The sequence below is a fragment of the Gopherus flavomarginatus genome, chromosome 2, assembly GCF_025201925.1.
Source record: "Gopherus flavomarginatus isolate rGopFla2 chromosome 2, rGopFla2.mat.asm, whole genome shotgun sequence".
NCBI lineage: Eukaryota > Metazoa > Chordata > Testudines > Testudinidae > Gopherus > Gopherus flavomarginatus.
This window is the reverse complement of record NC_066618.1, coordinates 203,783,997-203,807,074: the sequence shown is the minus strand read 5'-3', so window position 1 is coordinate 203,807,074 and position 23,078 is coordinate 203,783,997. Positions and strand designations below refer to the sequence as shown.

The 23,078-nt window shown below is 39.6% G+C and overlaps 1 protein-coding gene and 1 long non-coding RNA gene across 2 annotated transcripts in view; one reads left to right on the top strand and one right to left on the bottom strand.

The window, feature by feature from the left end:
• Positions 1–10,569, top strand: part of LOC127044264 (uncharacterized) — a 794,940-nt gene extending 784,371 nt beyond the window's left edge. The window contains exon 3 of the long non-coding RNA XR_007772442.1: positions 10,464–10,569. This is a non-coding gene — a long non-coding RNA (uncharacterized LOC127044264). The remainder of the gene's footprint in view (positions 1–10,463) is intronic.
• Positions 1–23,078, bottom strand: part of CDH19 (cadherin 19) — a 183,755-nt gene that overhangs the window by 146,594 nt on the left and 14,083 nt on the right. The window contains 1 exon segment of the mRNA XM_050938808.1: positions 1,397–1,465. The gene's annotated coding sequence lies outside the window, so the exon portion shown is untranslated.

Sequence of the window (23,078 nt, the reverse complement as noted above, 5' to 3'; positions counted from 1 at the left end):
TAACTACAGTTACCCAGCTACAGTGAACTTTGCCACTGCTTTAAAATGATGGTGTCATTCTCTTAGAAGTACACCCCTGTAGTAATACTGGAGTTGGCTTACAGTTTGGGGACAGACACAGGAAATATTAGTGTTGTACTGATATTCCTGGAAGTGTCACCTACCTGAAGCAGCACTTCCAATAATGAAGTCACTCAGGATAAACCTTGAGATATTTGAGCATTTGTGGGGCTTATGCACGAGTACAGTTATATACTTGGTATTTCAGTGACAACCTTTACTCTATGCTGGTTTCTGGTACTGTTATATTCTGGGCAACAAATTAGACATATATTTACAATATGACATGACAGCAAACAATGCTAACGCAATTTTGGGCTACCTACATATTGTTCTGAACTGGGAGAGAGTGCAATCATACCTGGAGTATGGTGGGAACTGCTTTAATAGGGGGATATTCACAAAGGGGAAGCAGTTCAGAGAAAGACAAAATAAATTATTAGGGAGCTTTGAGAAATAATTCGCAAGAAAAGATTATGGGACAGATTGTCATTCCAATTAAGGATGCTTTATACCACTCTGAACCTCTTTACATTGAGAGACTGATGTAAAGCAACCTTATAAACTAGAACCTGGGACTAAAAGGGTTAAGTCTATACAACCTGCTTAAGTGCTGATAAAGGGAAGGGACAAGATAACAATCTAAAACTATATGAAGAGTTTTAATACAAAGGAAACAAGAAGGTTTTTGGCTAATACAAGATATATAAATATGAGTAATAGATTGAAAATAAAATATAGAATATTCAAGTTGAATGCCAGAAAAACATCCAGACAACAGGATTATGTTAGACTCTAGGACAGTCTTCCCAAAGAATTGGTGGAAGATTTACTGCTTGGGACCTTTAAAAATAGACTGACCCAAACAAAAGCAACATTTAATAAGGAACAACCCAACAGTGGCAGGGCAATAGACTGAAATACTTGACTTTGAAGCTAGGGAAATATAGGCTGGGTATTAGGAATAACTGTCTAACTATAACAGGTGTCGGAAACCTCGGGCACATGACTCTTCAGGGTAAGCACCCTGGGGGACCGGGACACTTTGTTTACTGGCTGCGTCCGTAGATTCGGCCGATTGTGGCTGCCACAGGCCACGGTTCACTGCTCCAGGCCAATGGGGTGACGGGAAGCTGCAGCCAGTACATCCCTCGACCTGCACCGCTTCCTGCAGCCCCCATTGGCCTGGAGCGGCAAACCACGGCCAGTGGGAGCCGTGATTGGTTGAACCTGCGGATGTGGCAGATAAACAAAGTGGCCTGGCCTGCCAGAGTGCTTACCCTAGTGAGCTGCGTGCCAGAGGTTGCCAACCCCTGAACAATAAGGATAGTTAAACTTTGAAAACAGGTTACCTGTTGTAGAGTCCCGGTCACTGGAGATTTTTAAGAACTGGATAGATGATCATCTGTTGGGGATAGATTAACTAGACTTAATCCTGTTTTAGCACAAAGGGATAGACTAAATATGGTGACCAGACAGCAAATCTGAAAAATCAGGATGGGGTGGGGGTTAATAGGAGCCTATATAAGAAAAAGACCCCAAAATTGGGACTGTCCCTATAAAATCAGGACATCTGGTCACCCTAGGACTAAATGACCTCTTCAGTTCCCTTCCAGCCTGACATTTCTATGATTCTATGACTTCATAGGACTTTTTGAAAGCTTATACCTAGTTAGGAAAATGGGAATGGTCATACGAGATCAGTCCAGTGGCGCATCTACTCTAATATTCAGTATCTGACAGAAGGTACAAAATACTCCATATTGGTCTACTATGGAGCAAATTGTCCACAGAGGTTTCTGCCTAACTTGCTGTCAGTTAGATGTTGACTTAGACCCAAGGGATGAAGGCTTACAACCCTTCCAATATTTTTAAACTATCTAATGAAACTGTGAATGTTCTTATTGTCCATATAAATGCCTAATCTTTTTTTTTAATTTTGTGATGCTCTTGGCCTCAATTGTATTTTGTGACAATGAAATTAGGCATGTGCTTAAGTGATTTGCTGGGTCAGAGTCAGAAAGTTTAGTTTATTTAGCTGTCTAAATAGAGGACAACCACTAAAATTGGTGATATCTTCCTCCCATTTTAATCATGGTAGCCACTATAGGGGCTGGATCTCATTTGAAAATCTGACTCATTATATTCTAACTCACAGTTTTATAACATCAGGAATATTTACTGTTTTTTCTAGATCATGTGAAGGGCTCATGACTTCTGAGGATTTCACAGCCTCACACCTTTATTTCCTAGGGAATTAGAACAATCAACAGTATTCCTTTCTTCAGAACAAGTTATTTCACTACAGAACTTGAATATTTTAGAAGTGTTTTTGAGGCTTATACTGTTGTCAGACAGAAATTATGGCTGTAGCAACCTATTAGCGAATGTGCTGTTCACTCTTACACAAAGTTAGCTATGGCAGATTTATGAGAGGAAAGAGAATGCTGAGAATGTGAAGTATGTTTCACATGCTCATATATATATTGTATTAAATACTTTTGAGACAAAAAGGAATACCTAAATCCTACGCTTATTTGTGCTATACAAGTTTATCCTGGTTAAATAAAAGACCTTGCATAACTGCTGAAAGATCTTTTGCTTGAAGATAAATAGTCTGGTGCCAGTTATGCAATATATCCTAAAGTGCTCGGCATCAACAAAAATCACTATCACAGGTTTCTGAGTGAATTTGTGCATCACATTAGGTTATTTTTATGGAAGCCCTGAAGATATATAATTCCTCCACTACATATTTCCATTTAGATTTAATAGGTTATCTTTAACGATTAAGCTTTTTTTTTCTTTCCTGGAATTTTTCTGTTGTGGTAATTGTTAATGGATACAATCTTTTTTTCTACTGCTCCTCATTTGAGTTTGGCTAACAGTTGCAACGGAGTATATATTTTTGAACTGTTAGTAAAGCAACATTTAATAAGACCTTAGCGAGGTTAGAGTTGTCCTTATTTTTCATACTGCTGTGAAGCAGCATGACAGCCTAGGAGGAGGAATCTTGAAGTGCAGTCACCTGTGTAGAAATGAAAAACCAAGGGACAGAAGTTGAGTGACCTTTGTCTGTTAGGTGGCACCCTGCTGCTATCAGTGGCCAATGTTAGCAGAGTATAAGCAGCTGCCTTAGTGAGCTAGTCTTGCTGTTGCTAGTGGGTGTCAGCTAGTAATGTAGAATGTAAAAAGAGAAGATGGACTGCAGATTAATGGGCAGGGGGAAGAGTTAAATAGAAATCTCAGAAGAAGAGTGTTAGTCTAGCAGGCATTATATTTGATTTTTACTTGGTTACATGTTATCTGATTTTGCTGCTGAAAATAATATCTTACATTTATATACAACCTTCCATGCTTTGTAAACTGTAACGATGATATTAATAATATAAGAATCACTGAATCCAACACTGACGCTCCACTAGCTCTGGAGTGAAACAAAGCAACAACTGAGCAGTGCACAGCAACACTATATTACAACAGACAGACTTGCTTCAGCTAATTGCTAGTGTTCTGAGGTAATATTAAATGCAGTAAGGAACGTGCAAAGCATTTGTCACAAAACACCCAAGCCAACCTTTGTTTAGAAAAAGAGTCAGTGATGTTTGTTAAAATTTCAGTTATCCTGGACACAGTTTAATTCACTTCTAGGACACCAAATTCCAACAGGCTCTGGACCCCTATGACTCTCTATCTATCTATTTGATGTACTTTTCCATTTTCTAGGTGTTGAGCCTGATAAGCTACAGTTCTTTTGCTGGACATTTTCAGAGATAGGCTTGGGTTGCTGGCTGGCCTTGTCTCAAACTCCATGGATGCCCAATCCATGAATATTGTGGTTATCAGTTCTAAACAAAGCCTGGCTAGGTGATGGCATACCTGTTACAAAAGGTAGAACCTGTGTACCCACAGCTTTTAAAAAACTTCAAGGCATATGAGTAGCTAACTCGTTTTTCTGTCATGCTGAATCAATCTCAAGCAACAACTGAAAGCTTTCTCTAGTAATAATGGAGAATGCTATGACTGCAGACAGTGCTCTACAGCCATTAGCTTAGAATGAGCCCCAGGCTTTCTCCTGAATAGTGAAATGCTTCCTCTAATGCAATGAGCAAATAATTATAATTTAACAGTTTCACAAACCTTTTGGGGCCTTTTCCTAGCTTCCCAAGATGTACTATTTGTATAATAAAGAATGAACAAGATGAGAGACGCCTTACTTTTTTCCTAAATCCATTTCTTGTTTTTCACTCTCTTGAACCTGAGGCATAAAATCAAAAAGAGGGATAGACTTTCTTCTCATTTGAGCTCTGCACATTAAACAAAACAGTCTTTTCTACAATTCTGCTTTCCTAACTACCAAAGAGCACTGTGCTGGAACCATGACACACCCTGGATGGGATTACTTAAATGAGTAAATGCTACACGATGTCAGTAAAGGCTGCAAAATCTGACCCCAAAAAGGTGAAAACCCTCAATATTGATTTCTGTGCTATGGGCAAAATGATCACTCACTCTATATTCTTCTAGGTAGCCAGCACCTAACTTTTCTGCACAGGCTACTCAGAATACACATAAGACCATATGGGATTGTGCAGATAGTGCCTTCAGTGGGGCTTCTTCTCTCTGCCCCACAGTGTGTTGGCCAGTGCCTTTGAACCAACTTGAAGGGAGAAATAATCTATGCCAATACTGTGATGATCCAGAATACTTTCTCACTGGAACAAGAAGGGAACCAAGGACCATACTGTGATTTAGAGCTTTTCCTGAGTCACTCTATAATGCTTAGTTTGCTCCTGGTGCAGCGCAGCTGCATGCTGCTCCTTATTCAGTTCTCGTGAACAAGCTGCAGTCTAGTCCTATATGAGCAAGAATCATGTAAACTAAATTAATAGTTGAAGTATATATGTTTTAAAAAAATTACTTCTGAACCTTATCTTTTTCCACAAATGGAAAAATATAGCCCTGCATAGATTTCCTACAACATGCCAAAGATCAGCTAACCAAAAATGTAGTTTAGAGGCTAAGACACATAAATTGTGTAGAAGTTGATTGACTTTATCATGAATGTGGACTCTTATCAATGCTAGCAGGCATCTGGCTGTATTCACTTTGATTTACTCTACTGAGCATTTACTCTACTGAGCATTTTTACAGATGTAAACCTGTTTTGCCAAGACAAATGGAGTGGTAAATATAATAAACTAAATGCTCATAGAAGGAGAAAAAGGAATTGTCAGGACTCTAGTTGCAGAAGAAAAAAGCCCGTAAGATACAGCCTTCATCTTTCCTAAAAGATAGACTCCAAAGACTGAATTAAAAATGAAAGCCTTTCTGAAGAAAAAGAAACAGCTACAATGGTGGAAGGGGCGGAGGGGAAGGAGGAAGAAGAGACAGCCCTGCTGAGGTTAAGGTTCTTTTTTCCCCCCACAAAAGGCAGCTCAACAAACAGTGGCAGATGTCACCCTGACAGGGAAAGTGGCAAGCAGCCATCTCAGTTCTGTTTGTGACTTTTTTCACAAGAGTCAAGCTACTTTTTCCACTCCATTCAGCATGTTTGTGAATGCTTGATTTGCTCAGAAGACAAAAAAGGGCAAGAGCTCTAGAATTCAATAGAAGGTCAGAATGGCAATCTTTTTTCTGGGTCCGGCTTCCTTTTATACTCTGACATCTGGGGCCTATTACCAGAACAAATTAGAGCAATTCAAACCACCAGCAGGGGAAAGAGAGTTTTCTGTTTTCATACAGCATAGCTACAAACTCAGGAAGGGGAACTAGGGCTGCTAACAATACGGCGTAGCAATAGATTTGCTACACTTGTTTTACAGACATATACTGCAACAAATGTAATCAGTGATTAAGTAAAAGATGTCCGGTCTTCAATATGTCCCCCACAAAAGGAAAAGAAGAAATAATTAAACTGATGAATTTGCACTTAATTTTCAGCCTGTTACAGCATGAAGCTGTAACTGTTTCAAGGAGTCACATTAGTAGAATCTATAACATGGTTCCCCTTCCCCCCATCTAGCACATTAATATGTGTGGCTTGTGAAATTGCGTTTTCTTCCACATTCCAGTAAATAACAAAAGTATTATACTCTTAGTTGAAAGCGTAGCTTTACTTAATATGTCTGGAATGTTATGCCAATTGGTGGTGGTAAACATTTTCATGTTTATCCCTCTTTTAATTGTGTTTTTCAGCATTCCACTTCGCTTCCTCTTAGAAGTCAGTCTACAGAGCCAAATTCCTTTTACTAGCTGGGAAGCAGAGACACGGACAGTTAACACTCTTTCTGGGTACATTGGCTGGAGGCAACAACAGGTCTTAAACATGTAATCTGTACTTGTTACAGGGACTCATTGAGCAGCAAGGCAATTTATTGTGTCAAATTGGTCTGGATCCTCACTATGGGAGATAAACGTATTCACTGAAGCTTTTTGCTGTTAAACTCTTTTCTCAATGGATGAGATTTACTTTTCAGTCCAGTCTACTTGCTTTGGAAAACATATTCTGTTGGTGACCCTTCACTTGACCAGCAAAATCAGGTCTTGATGAAGAGAAGAAAATCATAGACATGATACAGAAGATGAATAATTATATTCAATAATAATTCTGATTTGCAAAATCCTTAGTATTTTAACAAAGAAAATGTTTTTCTTACTTTGGTGTGCCTTATAAAGCCCTCTGTTAAAATCCTACCCTACTGCTACATTTCTATTATCATTTTCACCCCTTTCCAGAGGCCCTATTTTGAAAGATGTTATTGATTCATTGGTATTATGCTGGTGTTCTTCAGGGGTGTGATTTTATTTGGCCCATTGAAAATATGAGTATAGTATTTGGGTAACTGGACTTTTAAAGTCCATTGAAAGGCTTCTTTTAGTTTATAGATTGTTCAGCTGAAAGTATCAATACTGTATAGATATGGTGGGCTCTTGAGTAAATGTCTTGCCTGTAAAAAGGACTAGAAAAAGTCCTGGGCTAGATTCTTTGCTAACTTATGTGACTTTATTTACAGATTAATTGCTGCTCTTTCCGCTAGTTCTATAAAGAACCTCACAGAGTGGAGTCCATATTCTAATAAAATCACAGCCCTTGGTTAGCACATACCTTTCACCTGAATGGAAGCATTTATTTGACTTCACCTTAGGATTACCACTAGCAGATGTTTTGTAATCTATTGAGCACAGGTATAGTATAGGGCTTTAAGGAAGTTGTATTTCATAGAGCATATTTTTTACGTACAATCAATGGTTTAATGGAAACATTTGTTATCCTCATCCTTATCATCCTCATCCTTCATCAGTATCAACAGGGAATAATTTAAACTCTTTGTGTGATGAGGGTAGACTAGAAATATACCCAAGGTCTTTTTATGAGAAATTGTTTTATGAATTTGACAGATTATAACTTGTGTGTGTGTGTGTGTTGGGTATTACAATATATTTGTTTTTGGATATTATTGACTTCATTTGAAAAAAGAACAAGGTGAGGTGGTGTGTGTGTGTTTGTGTGTGCATACTTTTGCTAGTAACACTCTTTTGATCACTTGACCCTATTAACAGCTATGTGAATTATATCCAAGTTTGATAATATATATTGAAAAAATATGTTGATTAGATTTGTGCTATATTAAACATTTTTAAATAGCCTTCACTCCCCATGGTCTCTCTTTCAAACCGTCCCCTTTAAAGCCTCTGCTATTAATGTTAAACTGCTATTAATGTTAAACTGATGTGACTCGGGCAGAACATGAGACTCTGAGAAGACCTATTTCATAATAGTGCATTTTCCAGTGTTGAGTAAACTGATGTGAAAAAGTGTTGGTACTTTACACTCGCTGTATGTAATGCTTTTCATCTGAAGAGCTCAGTACACTTTAAGACTTTCAATTATTTTATTCCCACAACATCCCTTGATGTAAGTACATATTATCTGTATTTTACAGGTGAGGAATCCTGAATTTAGTTGAGGAGCACCATGGTGCAAGATTATCCAGATTTTGTGGGTGAGGGCTGTACCAAAGGAGCTGCTTCAGTAGCTATTTACAACCTGAGGAGGAATCCTTAGGAGGTTGGATCCACTGGGTTTCCAGCTGTTTGTATTCTCTGAATGATACATAGTGATTGGAGAACTGCTCAGGATCTGTCTTTCCTTTAGTCTAGTTGCCTTTGAATAGAAGCAAAACGCATGTTCTCCATTCTTTGCTGGATTGTTTGAATATTCTTCTTCTTCTTTCACAATTTAGAGAGCACCACCTTTATAACCGTTTTCACTTTAAAATGAAGTAAATACTGTACCTCTTTATTTTTCTCTACCTCTATAATTCTTCTTGCTTCCAGCAAGAAAAACACATTAGTGACCTCCCAAGGATCAAGTTGTCACAATATGGAAGCTATGATGGGCCGGATTCTCTGGTCAAGCCAATTAGTGTTTGGTGATAATATTTGGTCATGGGAGGGTGAGGTAAAAAAGAACAGAGGCAACTTTAAGGTGCCTTTATTTTCCTGCAATCTGAGGGCCAGCCAGAGCCCAGTCTGGTTACTGGAGTAAATTAGAACAGACTGAAAGGGAAACTGAAAGTAATGGAAATTTTTTTCTCTAACAAATTAGTGTTAGAGAAGCCTTCTTGAATAGTAGACATTTATGTAGCATTGATTCATGTTAGATCAGAAATGTTCACATCATGGTCAACAGAGCACCAGTGGTTTTCATAGTCGTTGTAGAATTAAATAGTTTGAGAACGGTTTATGGGGTGACTGGAGTATTGGAAGAGGAAGTGATCTATGAAAGGTGATTTTCCTTGCCAGGTGGCATGCAGAGTGTAAAGGGCAGCAAAATATGGTCATCTGTGTCTTCAGAACTGATGATGCCACTCTATCCTGGATAAATATTGCAACTAGTGAAACAGATGTGCAATGGTGCAGCTGGGAGACACTGAGATACTAATGCCAAAGTAACAACAGTCAGAATGAACTTTTCCATTAGTGTTCTACTCATTTTCATTGAAGGACTGCAATAGGGGGCTTAGTGAGGCACAGGAATGTCAGACACATTGTCATAAACAGATGGTTAAGGGTTAATGCCTCTTTTACCTGTAAAGGGTTAAAAAGTTCACCTAGCCTAGCTAACACCTGACCAGAGGAACCAATGGGGGAACAAGATGTTTCAAAAGGAAGGAGGGAAGGTTTTCCTTTGTTGAGAGTTTCAGTTTCAGCTGGAGTGAAAAAGATCAAGGAACCAGCCTCTGATCAGAGTAGTAAGTTTGAGAAAGGAATAAATAGGTTTATGTTTATTTCTTTGTAGCCTGTCTTATGCAAATTGAGGTAGAATCAAATTGGGTATTTGAGTAACTAAATTTGTGCCCAGGGGAACATCCTCTGTGTTTTGAATCTGTTGTCTGTGAGAGTAGCTGGTATGCTCATCTCTCCCAGAGGGTTTTCTTTTACCTTTCTTTTCTTTAATTAAAAGCCTTTTTTCTTAATACCTGATTGATTTTTCCTTGTTTTTTAGATCCAAAGGGATTGGATCTGGACTCACCAGGGATTGGTGGGGAAAAGGAGGGGGATGGTTAATTTCTCCTTGTTTTAAGATCCAAGGGGTTTGGATCTGTGTTCACCAGGGAATTGGTGAAGTCCCTCAGGACTACCAGGGAAAAAGGGGGTTCTTGGGGGTGGTGGCAGCGATACCAGATCTAAGCTAGTAATTAAGCTTAGAAGTGTCCATGCAGGTCCCCACATCTGTACCCTAAAGTTCAGAGTGGGGAAGGAACTTTGACATACATTTAAGTATATTATTACTATTGTTGTTGTTGTTTTTTGTATTTCTAAGGCAAATACCCTCAGTGTCTGCATGCCATGGCCCATTATACCATTATACCATGCCATGGCCCATTTGAAGCACATCAGTTCTCTCAGAGAAGACCAAAGCTACATGCTAGATGTGTTGTAAACAAGACACGAGAAGTCATTCTTCCGCTCTACTCTGTGCTGTTTAGGCCTCAGCTGGAGTATTGTGTCCAGTTCTGGGCACTGCATTTCAAGAAAGATGTGGAGAAATTGGAGAGGGTCCAGAGAAGAGCAACAAGAATGATCACAGATCTTGAGAACATGACCTATGAAGGAAGGCTAAAAGAATTGGGTTTATTTAGTTTGGAAAAGAGAAGACTGAGAGGGGACATGATAGCAGTTTTCAGGTATCTAAAAGGATGTCATCAGAAGGAGGGAGAAAACTTGTTCACCTTAGCCTCTAATGATAGAACAAGAAGCAATGGGCTTAAACTGCAGCAAGGGAGATTTAGGTTGGACATCAGGAAAAAGTTCCTAACTGTCAGGGTAGTTAAACACTGGAATAAATTGCCTAGGGAGGTTGTGGAATCTCCATCTCTGGAGATATTTAAGAGTAGGTTAGATAAATGTCTATCAGGGATGATCTAGACAGTATTTGGTCCTGCCATGAGGGCAGGGGACTGGACTCGATGACCTCTCGAGATCCCTTCCAGTCCTAGAGTCTATGAGTCTATGCTTACAGAATAAAAAACAACAAATATTTCTATTTCTCTGTCAAGGCCATTTTGCAGCTCGGGGAAAAGGTTGTGGAAAGAGATGATCATCATAACTGCAAATATTAGAGGAGCTGTTCATTGGGTGAACATATACAACATTCCAAGTATGGAGTGATACTTTTCTCTAATGGTTTTAAACTCATCTTGCAGGATGTTCTTCTCTTTGGTGTAAGAGATGCACTTGTCTATGTATTTGTACCAAACTATTTTAACAAAGAAAATAAAATCTGTAGTTCTTTGTTTTGCATCTGCAAAGTGACAGTCACACACTGTCCTTCTCTCAGGAGTCTGGCACAAAAATAGCCTAGCTCTATTGCAAGCTTACAGACAAATGTTTTATTCAGGCTAACAATAGCAAATGATTTCATAGACATGGGGTCCCACCCTGAGTCCATCCAGAGGCTTAGGATGAATGACTCTATCTCCCAGTCCCACTTGTCCTTTCCCACTTGTTCCCTTTTATCTAAATTCAGAACACTAACTGTCTTGACTGAATTCTGTATTTGTTTCAAGCTCGCCCCCCCCCCCCGTTAACTGACAGTTCCTACATATTTTTAAGTAACAGCTACAGCGCCATTGAGTGCTTAGGATTGGACATTTGAGACCCCTTTCAACATTCTCAGTAAGGTGTCCAGGTACCCTAAGTTCCATTGTGTACAGTTCGTCTAATGAGACAAAGATGAGGTAGATTTTTCAAAGCAGATGAATGTGCTTCTATAATCTATTATGTGTTACTTGTGAATATGACTTGATTCTGTGTTTGTAAGCGATTTTGGTGCTCGTGGCAGATGCCATATTGAAAACCATGTAAACTTCAGTTCTCTATTTATCCACAAAGCAAGGACAAAGTGAGCAGCAGAGATGAATCACATACTGCACTGCCAACATGCCTTAATCCTAACCTGTAGGGCTAACTTCTAGCACTGCAAGGGTAGTTCATTTTCTGTGGCATTTGAGCTTCTGCCGTGACTAAAGCGATTGCCATTAAAAATAAAATAAAACCAGCTTGTACCACAGCATAGTATTTGATTGTGATGCCTTATTTGGAGCATACCCTATACTGAGAAAACCAGTATGAGATCAAAGTCCTATAGTTAAGGCACTGGACTGGAACAAAGAAAATGCAGTGGATTTAGACTCACGAGATTTGGATTCAGTTAGCATTTCTGTTACAGACTTTCTCTGTGGCATGTCACTTAGTCTCTCTGTCCTTCAGTTCCCCATCAGTAACATGAGGATAATAATGCTTTCTATCTCCTACCCTTTGTCTTTCTTGTCTATTTAGATTGCAAGCTCTTAAGGGCAGGGACTGTCACTTACTATATTTGTACAGTGCCTAGTGCAATGAAGTTAGATCTTGTTTGGGCTTCTAAGTGCTACTGAGATTATATTAATAATAATGGGGACTATCAGGGAATATTGCAAAAGCTACATTACATTTAACAGCCACAACTAAAAATCATGCAAATTAAGATTTGTTTTGTGAAATGAACTGAGCTGAGACTAACACATTTATTAGAAATTGCCAAATACCTCACATGTAGTAGCTGTTTCTCCTTACTATGAACCTGTGCTTCAATTAAACTGATACTGTCCAAAGTTAGGCATCAGTCTACAATGGAGCAGTGCACAGATGGACTAATGAGCCCTTTAAGAATCTCAGTGAGGCTGTACACTGGTGCAGCAGTATGCCCACGCTTCTTAGACTAAAAGAAGAACTCTTTTGCACTTTGTTCATCTGTAAACACAATTACTGATATCAGTTTTGCATATCATAATTTTAGCTAGCTGGAAGCATACTGGAGAGGAAGCATGCTGCACAGGCAACTGTGGTGTGAACAATTCAAGCACTTTAAAACAATAACAAGCAAAACCCTTTCAGGTTCAAAGGAATCTGGCAAATCTTTTCTTCAAAGCTTTTCGTCCCTCTTCTCAAATCTACTTGTTCAAATAAAGCTGGGGACATCTGAAGTCGAACTGTTTTCCTGCAGTTAGTTTAAACTTTTCATGCAGTCGTAGTCCCACTGACGTCCAGTGCTAGCAATCTGACATGTCTTAGTTGAGAAAGGTTGTTTCACATCAATAACATTGTCCCTTTAAGGGAACATTTTTCACAGACTTGAGCCTCCTGTAGGAATTCTGTTTTTAGAAGATAAGAGCATCATTTTTATAATAATGTTTTACAGATTTTCACAACTTGTTTTCATTGATTAAATCTATAAAAACAAGGAACAGTAAGGAGTGAACTGTACTGTGGTTTGTCACATCTAACTTGTTTCCTCCCAGTCTTGGTGCTGAGATAAAGAAGCCTAGAAGCACGATTAGATATCAGAAATGTATTCCTAACACAGTTAGAGCTGAGAGTCATCTTAATAAGTGGATAAGTTTTATCTCCTTTCATTTTCAGAACTATATTACAAAGCCTAGAATGGTGCAGATGCATTTTGAATACTTCACCCTCATTCCCCAAATACCCTTCATTATTCTCTCTGGTACAGAAAAGGAATGGTAAGCTACCTATTTTTACCTTGTAAGTTTTCCCCTGTTACTTTATTGCCTGGTTTTCATTTTTCTTCACTCTGAGTTTTTTTTGGTATTTACACTGACTTTCAAGTTAGACTTTAATTTTGTGATGCAGACATCTCAGCTAAAATATGGGTGTGAGGTACTGATGATAACTTGGTTTACTGCCTACCATGTACCTCACAGTTTATATTGTCCTAACATAGTACTTTTACACTTATCTTCCTTCATGTGCTGGATAGTTATTCTAGTTTAGCAGTTTTAAAGATGCCACCTGCTATGCCAGCAATATGGTGCTGCATTTTGAATCTCTGAGAAATAAACTACACCGTCTCCCTAGAATTATAGTGGAACAAAGGTTCTTATTATCTATTATTATTATTATTATTATTTTCTATTGAATCTGGAACATGTAAAAGTGCTCAGGGACACAGCGTTTCTAATTTCCTTACTAGTACTGAAAACCATCATGTGGGACCAGCAATGACTAAACAGAGCAGAAATATCCAGCTGTGATGATTGGCCTTGTGGTTTGGTAAGCAGCACTCTGAGATTTAGGTTCAGGCCCATGATGTGTTGCAAGAGTGATAAACTGGGGCTCCAAGGGAAAGAGGAAAAAGACGTGGATGTTCATTACTTGACCTGCTTGAACTACTTGAAGTGAAAGATATATTCAGTGCATATAACCTTTTCAGCTCTTTAAGAACAGACTGTGACTTTTGCACTAAATAGCATCTGTGCTGAAGCTATCCCTAAGAACTGGGAAGGCAGAAGTGGTTCTCTCTTCCTGTTCTTTTGTGCCAAACACAGCTCTGGTTCAGGTGAAACTAGACATTAAGCTAGTGATGATGAGAGGCAAATCAGCTCTTCAGTTTACAGTATAAAAGGTTTAATTGTCCTTTCTCAAATAAGCATTACTTCTAAAAGAAAACACTTTTCACACTGAAAAGTGTGAGTCTTATCACCTCCATTTCTGATACGAGCACTTTTGCAACATTCAAAGAACATGTAACAAGTGAATCTTGGCTCCTCTGTATTAAAACAGACAAAGAATCCAAACTAAACATTAAACCAAAACAATCAATCCCTGAATCTAAGCACCCATAAACCTTAGGGCAACATTTGCCAAAGTGTAGGACATGCCACCCGGTGGGAAAGTGAAAGCATATAGAGGGAGTCATGGAAGATGCATACACTGAGATGGGCAGGCATTTAGAAACAGCTGGTGGTACTGAGTATTGGTTGCTCACTAGTCATTTTTCTACAATAATAAACCCAAACGCTGCAGCTTAGATAATATTATGTAATATTTTGTATCATTACTCTAGAGAACTATGTATCTTTTGTAAATCAGTCCTGTGCTGAATTAATATTATTGACACAGATTGAGCAAGTGATGGGAACAAGCTGGAGAGCTGCAGCAATTATAATGCTGTCAAAGGTGAATGCAGCACCACTTCTTACATTACTAACTTATTTAGTATTCAGAATTTACTGAGGAATCTTTTGTCACATCATCCATCATAGATTGGTGCTAGAGAGGTAGAAGATACGGAAATTAAAAACCTCTTTATTACCATAAACAAAAGAGCATGAACAACATCCATCAAAGACAAACAGAGATGGAAGATAAATAAGGGTTGGCTAGAGCCAAGTAATCTGTGCTTATTTTTTAAAACTATTTATTAAAATGTTCTAGATACAGATTAACTTTCTTTTGCTCAATATTATTTCATTTGCCTTGAAATGGAAATGGCAAACACTTTGATAAATTAATTGTAAGGGTCCCTGGTTTCACTCTCACTTCTTTTAAATACCTTTGCATCCTGTGCTGAAGTGTAATTTTGTAACTTTTTTCAGCTATACTTCTTCATGAATTATAACAGATGCCACTGAAACATCCTACAGCGGCAATTAAGAAAGGGAGTGTTTTTCCTCTTTTTTGCTGAAAACACAAGAGGTATTACTGGTGGAAGGATACTGCACTATGTCCGTTACAGCTATTCCCCTATTCCATTTTGTTTCCCCAGACTCCATTTTGTTTTCTGTTCTCCTGTGGCCGCCCTTCCCTGGCTGTTAAGTTGTTTACCAGGGCCACTGCCCTTCTCAAAGGGAGGGCCCCTTAAGTTGTTTAACAAGAGCCATTGCCCTTCTCAAAGGGATGGCCACTTGTGCTGCATGCTAAGTGGGACCACTGCCCTTTTCAAAGGGTTAGTCCTGTTATCACCTCGTTGAACCTGGGCTTGGTGTAGGGTAGGCAATGTCCAGAGCTGCAAGGCCTATTGTGGTTTTAAGATCCTGGGCATGAGTCATAGTCTCATGTGCTCTTGAGTCACCTATTGCACAGGACTATGTCCAGGCATGTCTCTGGGCTTACCTTCAGTTTTTCCCCTGTGCCCCCTCCCCTGTGACAGAGGGAGCCTATCAGGATTACTGGTGGGAAACTGCCCAAGTTTGCCTTTAAAACCAGACATTTTTGAAACACACCTCAGAAAGGTTCCTGCATTGCTGCCTGGTCTGATCAGCCAGGGGTTCTGGGGGGTCCTTTCTCCGCTCTCGTTTTCTTTTTGAGCGTACCCCCGTTTTTTGAATGCCCCCCCCCCACGAAGAACGAATTGCTACCTGAGAGATCTCCTGATTATTGAGACTGTACCGAACCCTCCTTGCCTCTTCTGATGTTGCTGCTGCTTCTGCCTTTTCTGCTGCCTTGGGGACTGGTAAGAATCCCTCTGTAAAACTTTCTATACTTTTATTTTATTATTTTAGCTGCTAGCTCTGTTTCCCCAGCACACAGACTCAAGCTAAACCTTGGTCTGTGTCTTAAAACCTCTCTTAAACTACAGGGCTCTTTGCCACTGCTAAGCTCTGCTCCTGTGGGCTTTGCCTTGGGGCTCTCTGCTTTCAGCTGTATCCACCGCTGTAGCCACCATCCCTTGGCTTCCTTGGGAGCTGGGTCCTGGATACATACCACTCTGCCCTCTGTAACCTCCCCATAGCATAAGGTGCACCATAGGTCTTGTTTTTTTTTAATTTAATAAGTCATAGTTTGTTAAGATTGTAGAGCTTGTAAGTTTCTGTGATATTTGTTGTGTTGCCTAATTGTTGGTTTAGATAAGTTTAGAAAATCATTGCCTGGTTGTATTCTGTAGCTGCTTGTCATTTTATATAAGTTTGATTAAGTTAGGGGATAGATAAGGTTTTTACTATTTGAATTTGTCTTCCCACTGCCCCAATCCCCCCCCCGAGCTCCCCAGTCACTCATTGCAGTCTCTCTGCTGTTTAAACTTGCAGCCTGTCTGCTCTCTGTGTCTCCCTGAGTTTAAATCTCCCTCTGTAGTGCCTCTATCTTTGGTTTCTGCTCCACCACGTGCTCCTCTTGCCCCATCCCCTAACCTCATTCCTCTACCACTGCCTTTCTCTCTCTATCTCTCTCTTTTAATCCCTTCCCCCACGTGTTCACCCCACTCCTACTGCTGCCAAACCTCAATTGTATTACTGAAGTCTAGCATAAAACCCCATTGGTTACCCTTTTTCTCTCTCACACACCTCACATTTTATATTTACACCACTGTGACACATTTTTACCTAGAGTTGTTGGTTATTTAACACATTTTACCCATAACTGTTAGTTGGTTATATGCTGCTGTGACACACCCTTTACCTAGAAATTGTTAGCTACCTGTTACATTTATACTTCAGTGTTAGTTGGTTACCAGCTGTATTGTACCCCACTGTATTGTACCCCACTATTGAAACCCCCTATACTATACTAAAAGAACTCCCTCCCCAATTGCCTACCTTAACAAACCCCATACCCCTCACTATTAAATTTTCCCTGTTTTTGCATTTTCTTAATAAAGTTTATTTTGCACCCCACCTGTGTGGTAATTGCTCCCCAAGATCCCATATACCTGCAGGCAGGGACACACTAAAGGCTTGATCCAAAACTCGTGGATGTCACTTGGAGTCTTTCCACTGACTTCCATCAAGCCCTAGGGAAGCACTGTGCGTTACTATGTCTTCTCAGCATAAAATCTATGGCTTTACTGAGGAATGAGCAAAACAATTGGCTTTTACTAAGAACTAGTCTGAAACCCAGTCAAGTTCCCAATCAGAACTAAACCTTTTTAGAGTCAGATTACATAATGCTAGCATCTCCCGAGCCACCTATCTTTGTTGGTAAAATTGAAAGATTCAATATCTATGAATACTTGCTACTGGGCCCAAAGTGCTACACAATGTAAAGGTAGTGCTCTGACACACAATGCACAATGGGAAACTTCTAACGTGGAAAACTCAAGTATGTGAGAAACATAAATTCAAAGAATGTAGCCAAGAGGCAGCTACAGTTGCTCTGCCTAGGAAGTATATTAATAAGAACAAAGAGAATGGAGAAGAGTCTGTTGGTACTACAGGGTGAAGATGAAAGTTGGAAGAGTTCTATGAACCTGTCAAGGACAAAATCAATGGGAAGGATGAAGGTCAGGATATTCTGGGATTCTAGCTGGGGAGGTTCAAACAGAAGGAGGTCATTAGGATGTCAGAAGGTTGTCACATATAGGGGTAAGAGGAGAGAGAAGGAACACAGCACAGAGTGAAGAGTAAAATGCAACATCTTCTGATAACAGAAAAATGTTCAGAATGTCCACACAAGGGTAACTGTATGGTACTGCTAAAGTACCTGTCTAAAACAGGTACCTAAGAAACATTATAGTAGATGATATTCATTGTCATCAGATGTAAAGCATTATGCCTAGGAAAGGGAAAAAAATAAGCTACTCCCACAAATGGATTGTCTAAGAATTATGATATGTCTTCACAGCAGCTGGTAGTGTGCTTCACAGCACTGGTAAACAGACATGCACTAGGTCTGCTCAAGCTAGTGCACTAAGAATAGCAGTTTGGCTGTGATAGCACAGGCAGCAGCCTGGGCTGGCCACCAAGTGCAAATCTGCCTGAACCCTTAGCTATATACTCAGATGGATATCCTGAGCTGCTGCCCGGGGTGATGTGGCCACCCTGCCATTTTTTGCCTGCTACCTCAAACAGAGCTAGCGCATATCTGTCTACCTAGTCTGTAAAGCACGATCCCCAGCTGCTGTGGAGTCATACCTTTAGTTTCTAACCTGGTAGAAAAAAAGAGCCATGCATCAGTGTGTACATCTGCTTACTGCACAGAAGTGATCAAAAAAGCGCATAACATTTCTACTGCATTGGGAGGAGATAGAGAATAATATGAGAAAATGTAAGTTTATTAGATAAGTCACTTCTCATTTTGTGAGTACTGGGCCTGATTCATAATTGCATTGCATTGTGCCAGTGTAATTCCACTAAAACCCTGCACTCGCATAGTGTCCAGACAACCAGGTGCACAGTATTTTGTTTGCAGAGTTCATTTCTCAACAGAAGCATATTGACTTGGCTGCTGGCAGAGCATTCTCTACAGCAACCTCTCCACTTGGAGATTCTCTGCCCCTTGACCTTCCAGGCTTGTGTATGGTGAGGAGCTTTAGGATCCCTGTTGCCCAGCTAGGTCCTGCAGCTACAGCAGCATCCACAGCCACAGCATGAAAGTTTAGGAAGGGAAGCTCCCTCACATGGTGATAAAATACGTAGGTGGTACAGCCATCAAGCTTGACGTTTCCCTTTCTGAGGGGTAGATTCAGAAACTCCACTCCATTCTTAGGAGCTGCTTAATTCTTTTCGGATGTCACATCACTAAAAAGAACAAGGAGTACTTGTGGTACCTTAGAGACTAACATTTATTTAAGCATAAGCTTTTGTGGGCTAAAATCCACTTCATTGGATGCATGCAGTGGAAAATACAGTAGGAAGATATATATTTATGTACACAGAGAACATTAAAAAATGTGTGTTGCCATACCATCTATAATGAGTGTAATCCGTTAAGGTGGGCTATTGTCAGCAGGAGAAAAAACCTTTTGTAATGATAATCAGGATGGCCCATTTCCAACAATTGACAAGAAGGTGTGAGTAACAATAGGAGGAATAGTTCTACTTTGTGTAATGACCCATCCACTCCCAGTCTTTATTCAAGCCTAATTTAATGGTATCTAGTCTGCAAATTAATTTCAATTCAGCAGTTTCTTGTTGGAGGATGTTTTTGAAGTTTTTTTGTTGTAGTATTGCCACTTTTAGGTCTGTAATTGAGTGACCAGGGAGACTGAAGGGTTCTCTGACTGGTTTTCTAATGTTATAATTTTTGATATCTGATTTGTGTCCATTTATTCTTTTGCATAGAGACTATCTAGTTTGGCCAATGTACATGGCAGAGGAGCATTACTGGCAAATGATGGCATATATCACATTGGTAGATGTGCAGGTGAACGAACCTCTGATAGTGTGGCTGATGTGATTAGATCTTATGATGGTGTCCCCTGAATAGATATGCGGACAGAGTTGACAACGGGTTTGTTGCAAGGATAGGTTCCTGAGTTAGTGTTTTTGTTGTGTGGTTTGTGGTTGCTGGTGAGTATTAGCCCCCAAACCTGAAGCAATCTGTAAGCAAGGAATGGCCTGTCTCCCAAGATCAGTGAGAGTGAGGGATCATCCTTCAGGATAGGTTGTAGATCCTTGAGGATGCGCTGGAGAGGTTTTAGTTGGGGGCTGAAGATGACAATAGTCCACCTTAACTAATTACACTCATTATGGTTGGTATGGTAACACCCATTTTTTTCACATTCTCTGGGTATATATATGTCTTCCTACTGTATTTTCCACTGCATGCATCTGATGAAGTGGGCTGTAGCCCACGAAAGCTTATGCTTAAATAAATTTGTTAGTCTCTAAGGTGCCACGAGTACTCCTCGTTCTTTTTGCTGATACAGACTAACACGGCTACCACTCTGAAACTTGTCAACATACATCACTGGCTCTTTTTTCCCTTTCTTTCCTGCTCCCTGTATAGGTTACTCCTGCATAACAGACTAGTTAGAGAAGTGATGGGTTCTGAAATATTGGTTCCTACGTTTTTTAAATCCATACATACCGGAAAGGGAAGGTCCAAGTTTTTCTTACATTTAATCTCTGAATCCAACACTATGTATGCAGACTGCACTGTACCCCCAAATTAAAGATGAACTATTGACACCCTTTAGTTTTCTATAAAACTTGTTATTTTAGTTGTTCCATTGAGCTTAGAGCATTGCTAACACCAATACCAAACCCAGAAAGACAGAGACTGAGTTAGGAGCCTGTGGCAAAAAAAAAAAGCTCCTTTTCTGTAATGAAACAACTAATGAGAGGTAAAACCTTTCAGTTTCTTTTAAATTGGGACACAGTTTTCACACCTGTCACAGTTTTATTTTGTCCACATCTCTCTAGACTCTCAAAAACACTCAGGGATCCATTCTTAGGGCTTGTCTTCACTTGTCTTCATATTATTAGCTCTAGGTATAACTCGAGTGTTGTCTCCATCCCAACACCTATCCTTACATGCATATCTGTAGCTTGAGTTACTCGAGCTAGCCAGCCTATTAGAAGGTGTGCATTAAAGCATGAGTGCGGCTGATGCTGCAGCTAGTAATACTGTGAGGACTCAGCTATTCTGTGCTGCTAATCAAATCACTCTGTGCATCTTGAGTGTTGTTTGTAGGGGTGCCAACTTTTGTTGAATGAATTCCTGGAGATTTCATCACATGACATTATCTTCAATTAAATAGTAGTCTTTAAATCCTGGAGACTCCAGGACAATCCTGGAAGCTTGGCAAGCTTAGTTGTTTGACAGTCACTCTTGAGCTAGGCTAACTCACAAAGAGTTACCCTGAGTGTAGATAATACAAGCTCACATTACAGTGAAGACAAACCAGTGGTTGCACCTCAGGTCTTCTTTGTGCAATTGAAGAGCTGGAGCAAAGATGTCTCTCTGATCTTGGGGCTGGCCCAGGGACAAACCTCAAGGCTGTGTTAAATTCTACCAGATGCAGTGGGCCTCAAAGGACTGTTACAACAGCCAAGCTATCACCGGAGCACTTCACCAATATGCCTCAAACCTGACCTCTATCCATCTCTAGGAAAAAGAGAGAGAGAATAGTTCTTATTCTAAGCCCATTTAATCCTTGGTCTCTTTTATGAAGAGGCCAAAGTGTGCTTGTTTTGAAGGTGGCTTTGTTGATGAGAACCTTGTCTCCCAGGAAATGTACTGTCACCACCATCTAATTTTTTTATATCCTACTAAACAGCCACCAGATTTAAGCAAATTTCAGACTATGCCTACCTGAGTCAAATACAAACCAAAGTCTTACACATAAAAATCTTTCCAACAAGTAAAGCCTACTCAGCCCATTGTTAGCAATCAACTGAATAAAATAAAATCCATTTTCAAAATAAACCCAACCCTGCATTTCTTTGACAGTTTAAGAAACAAGCTAGTTAGGTCCCAATCCTGCAAACATTTGTGCATATGTCTGATTAAAATAAGACTGCTTATGGTCAAAAAGTTAAACCCATTTAAGTGTTTACAGAGCAGTGTCTTATTTGAAATTAAAAAAAACCAAACCAAAAAAAAATTACTTTGAAATACAGCTATAATCATATTTTAATATACAATATATGGGGATAGTCTCTTACACTCTCCTCTCTCTTTTACCACCAGCGTGGTGCACGGAGAACAGAAACTGGCTTCATCTCCCTAAATGGGGATTCCCATTGTACACTGCAGCGCTCAGTCGGAATGCATGCAACCATCACCACCACCACCACTAATTGCACCCCCAGTGTGGGTAGCATAAAGGAAGTGTAACTAAAGTGTGCTACTGATGACTACTACCAACTGGAAAGCTTAGGGCAGTGCCCAGGCTGCTTAAAGTCCAAAGAGACCACTGTTGGCATAGTACCAGATATGGAATCTGGGAACTATAAGTGTTGTTCTGGTTATCATCTCTCTCTGCTGCACCCAGCTGAAATGGAAAGTCTGCAGACAGTAAGAGCAGAAAATCTAGACCTATGTGGTTTTGAGATCATATCAATACCTCTTCATATCAAGCTCAAGTAGAACATATTTGGGTTTATTATTAATCTGCATATGGGTTTAGAAATGTGGATACAGATGGAAAAAAAACAACATTTTCCTGCTTTGAAATATTCCTATGTTATGAATTTTTGGAAGAGAACATAGGAGCTCTGTCAGCATAGCTAAAGATATGTCTTCAGGTCCCAAGAGATGGATTCAAATCTAGGTTTCCAATTTATGAATGGCACTGATAAAACTGATATGCATTGGTGAAAGATGCAGCAAGTAGGGAACATTTTCTAATTTTCTACACTAGGAACAAATAGAGAACTGGAGCAGAATGGTTCATACAAAGGGTAATAAATCCATAGAGTAAGATACAAGTACATGTCAATAAAGAAAAGAATATAAATGAGTTCAAGAGACTACTAGCATAGAATTATTTCTAAACAAGGAAGTGACTGATGGATATGATGAAAAGGTGAGAAGTTGAACCACGGGAATAAGGTAAACCATAACAAAGTATGCATGATGAGCTGAATGGGCATTTTATGCTTCAAAAATGTCTTATGTTCACTAACCTCCACTGGAATTTATCAGTTTAGTTTGATCTTTCTGCAGGGTGCTCTGTAGCAGCTTTTTGCCACTATTGCCCATTGCTTCAGTGATGCCTATTAGCTGATAAGTCCATTGGTGTTTTTATTTCCTATAAAATATGATATCTTATCCTATGGATTGTATATTATGTTTAAACCAGAGTTTGAGCCTTAAAGAAAACATATGTCCCAGTTTTACTGGGAGACTCATGGGTCTTCATTTGATGTTCCAAAAATATTTATTTGCAGGATGCCTAAAGTGTCCTGGCTTATAATTCATCAGTCAAGATATAAAGAGTTCTATAATGACAAAATATCTGTGCAAGTCATATTAGTATCCTGATACAAAGTGCTTTGTACGACCTC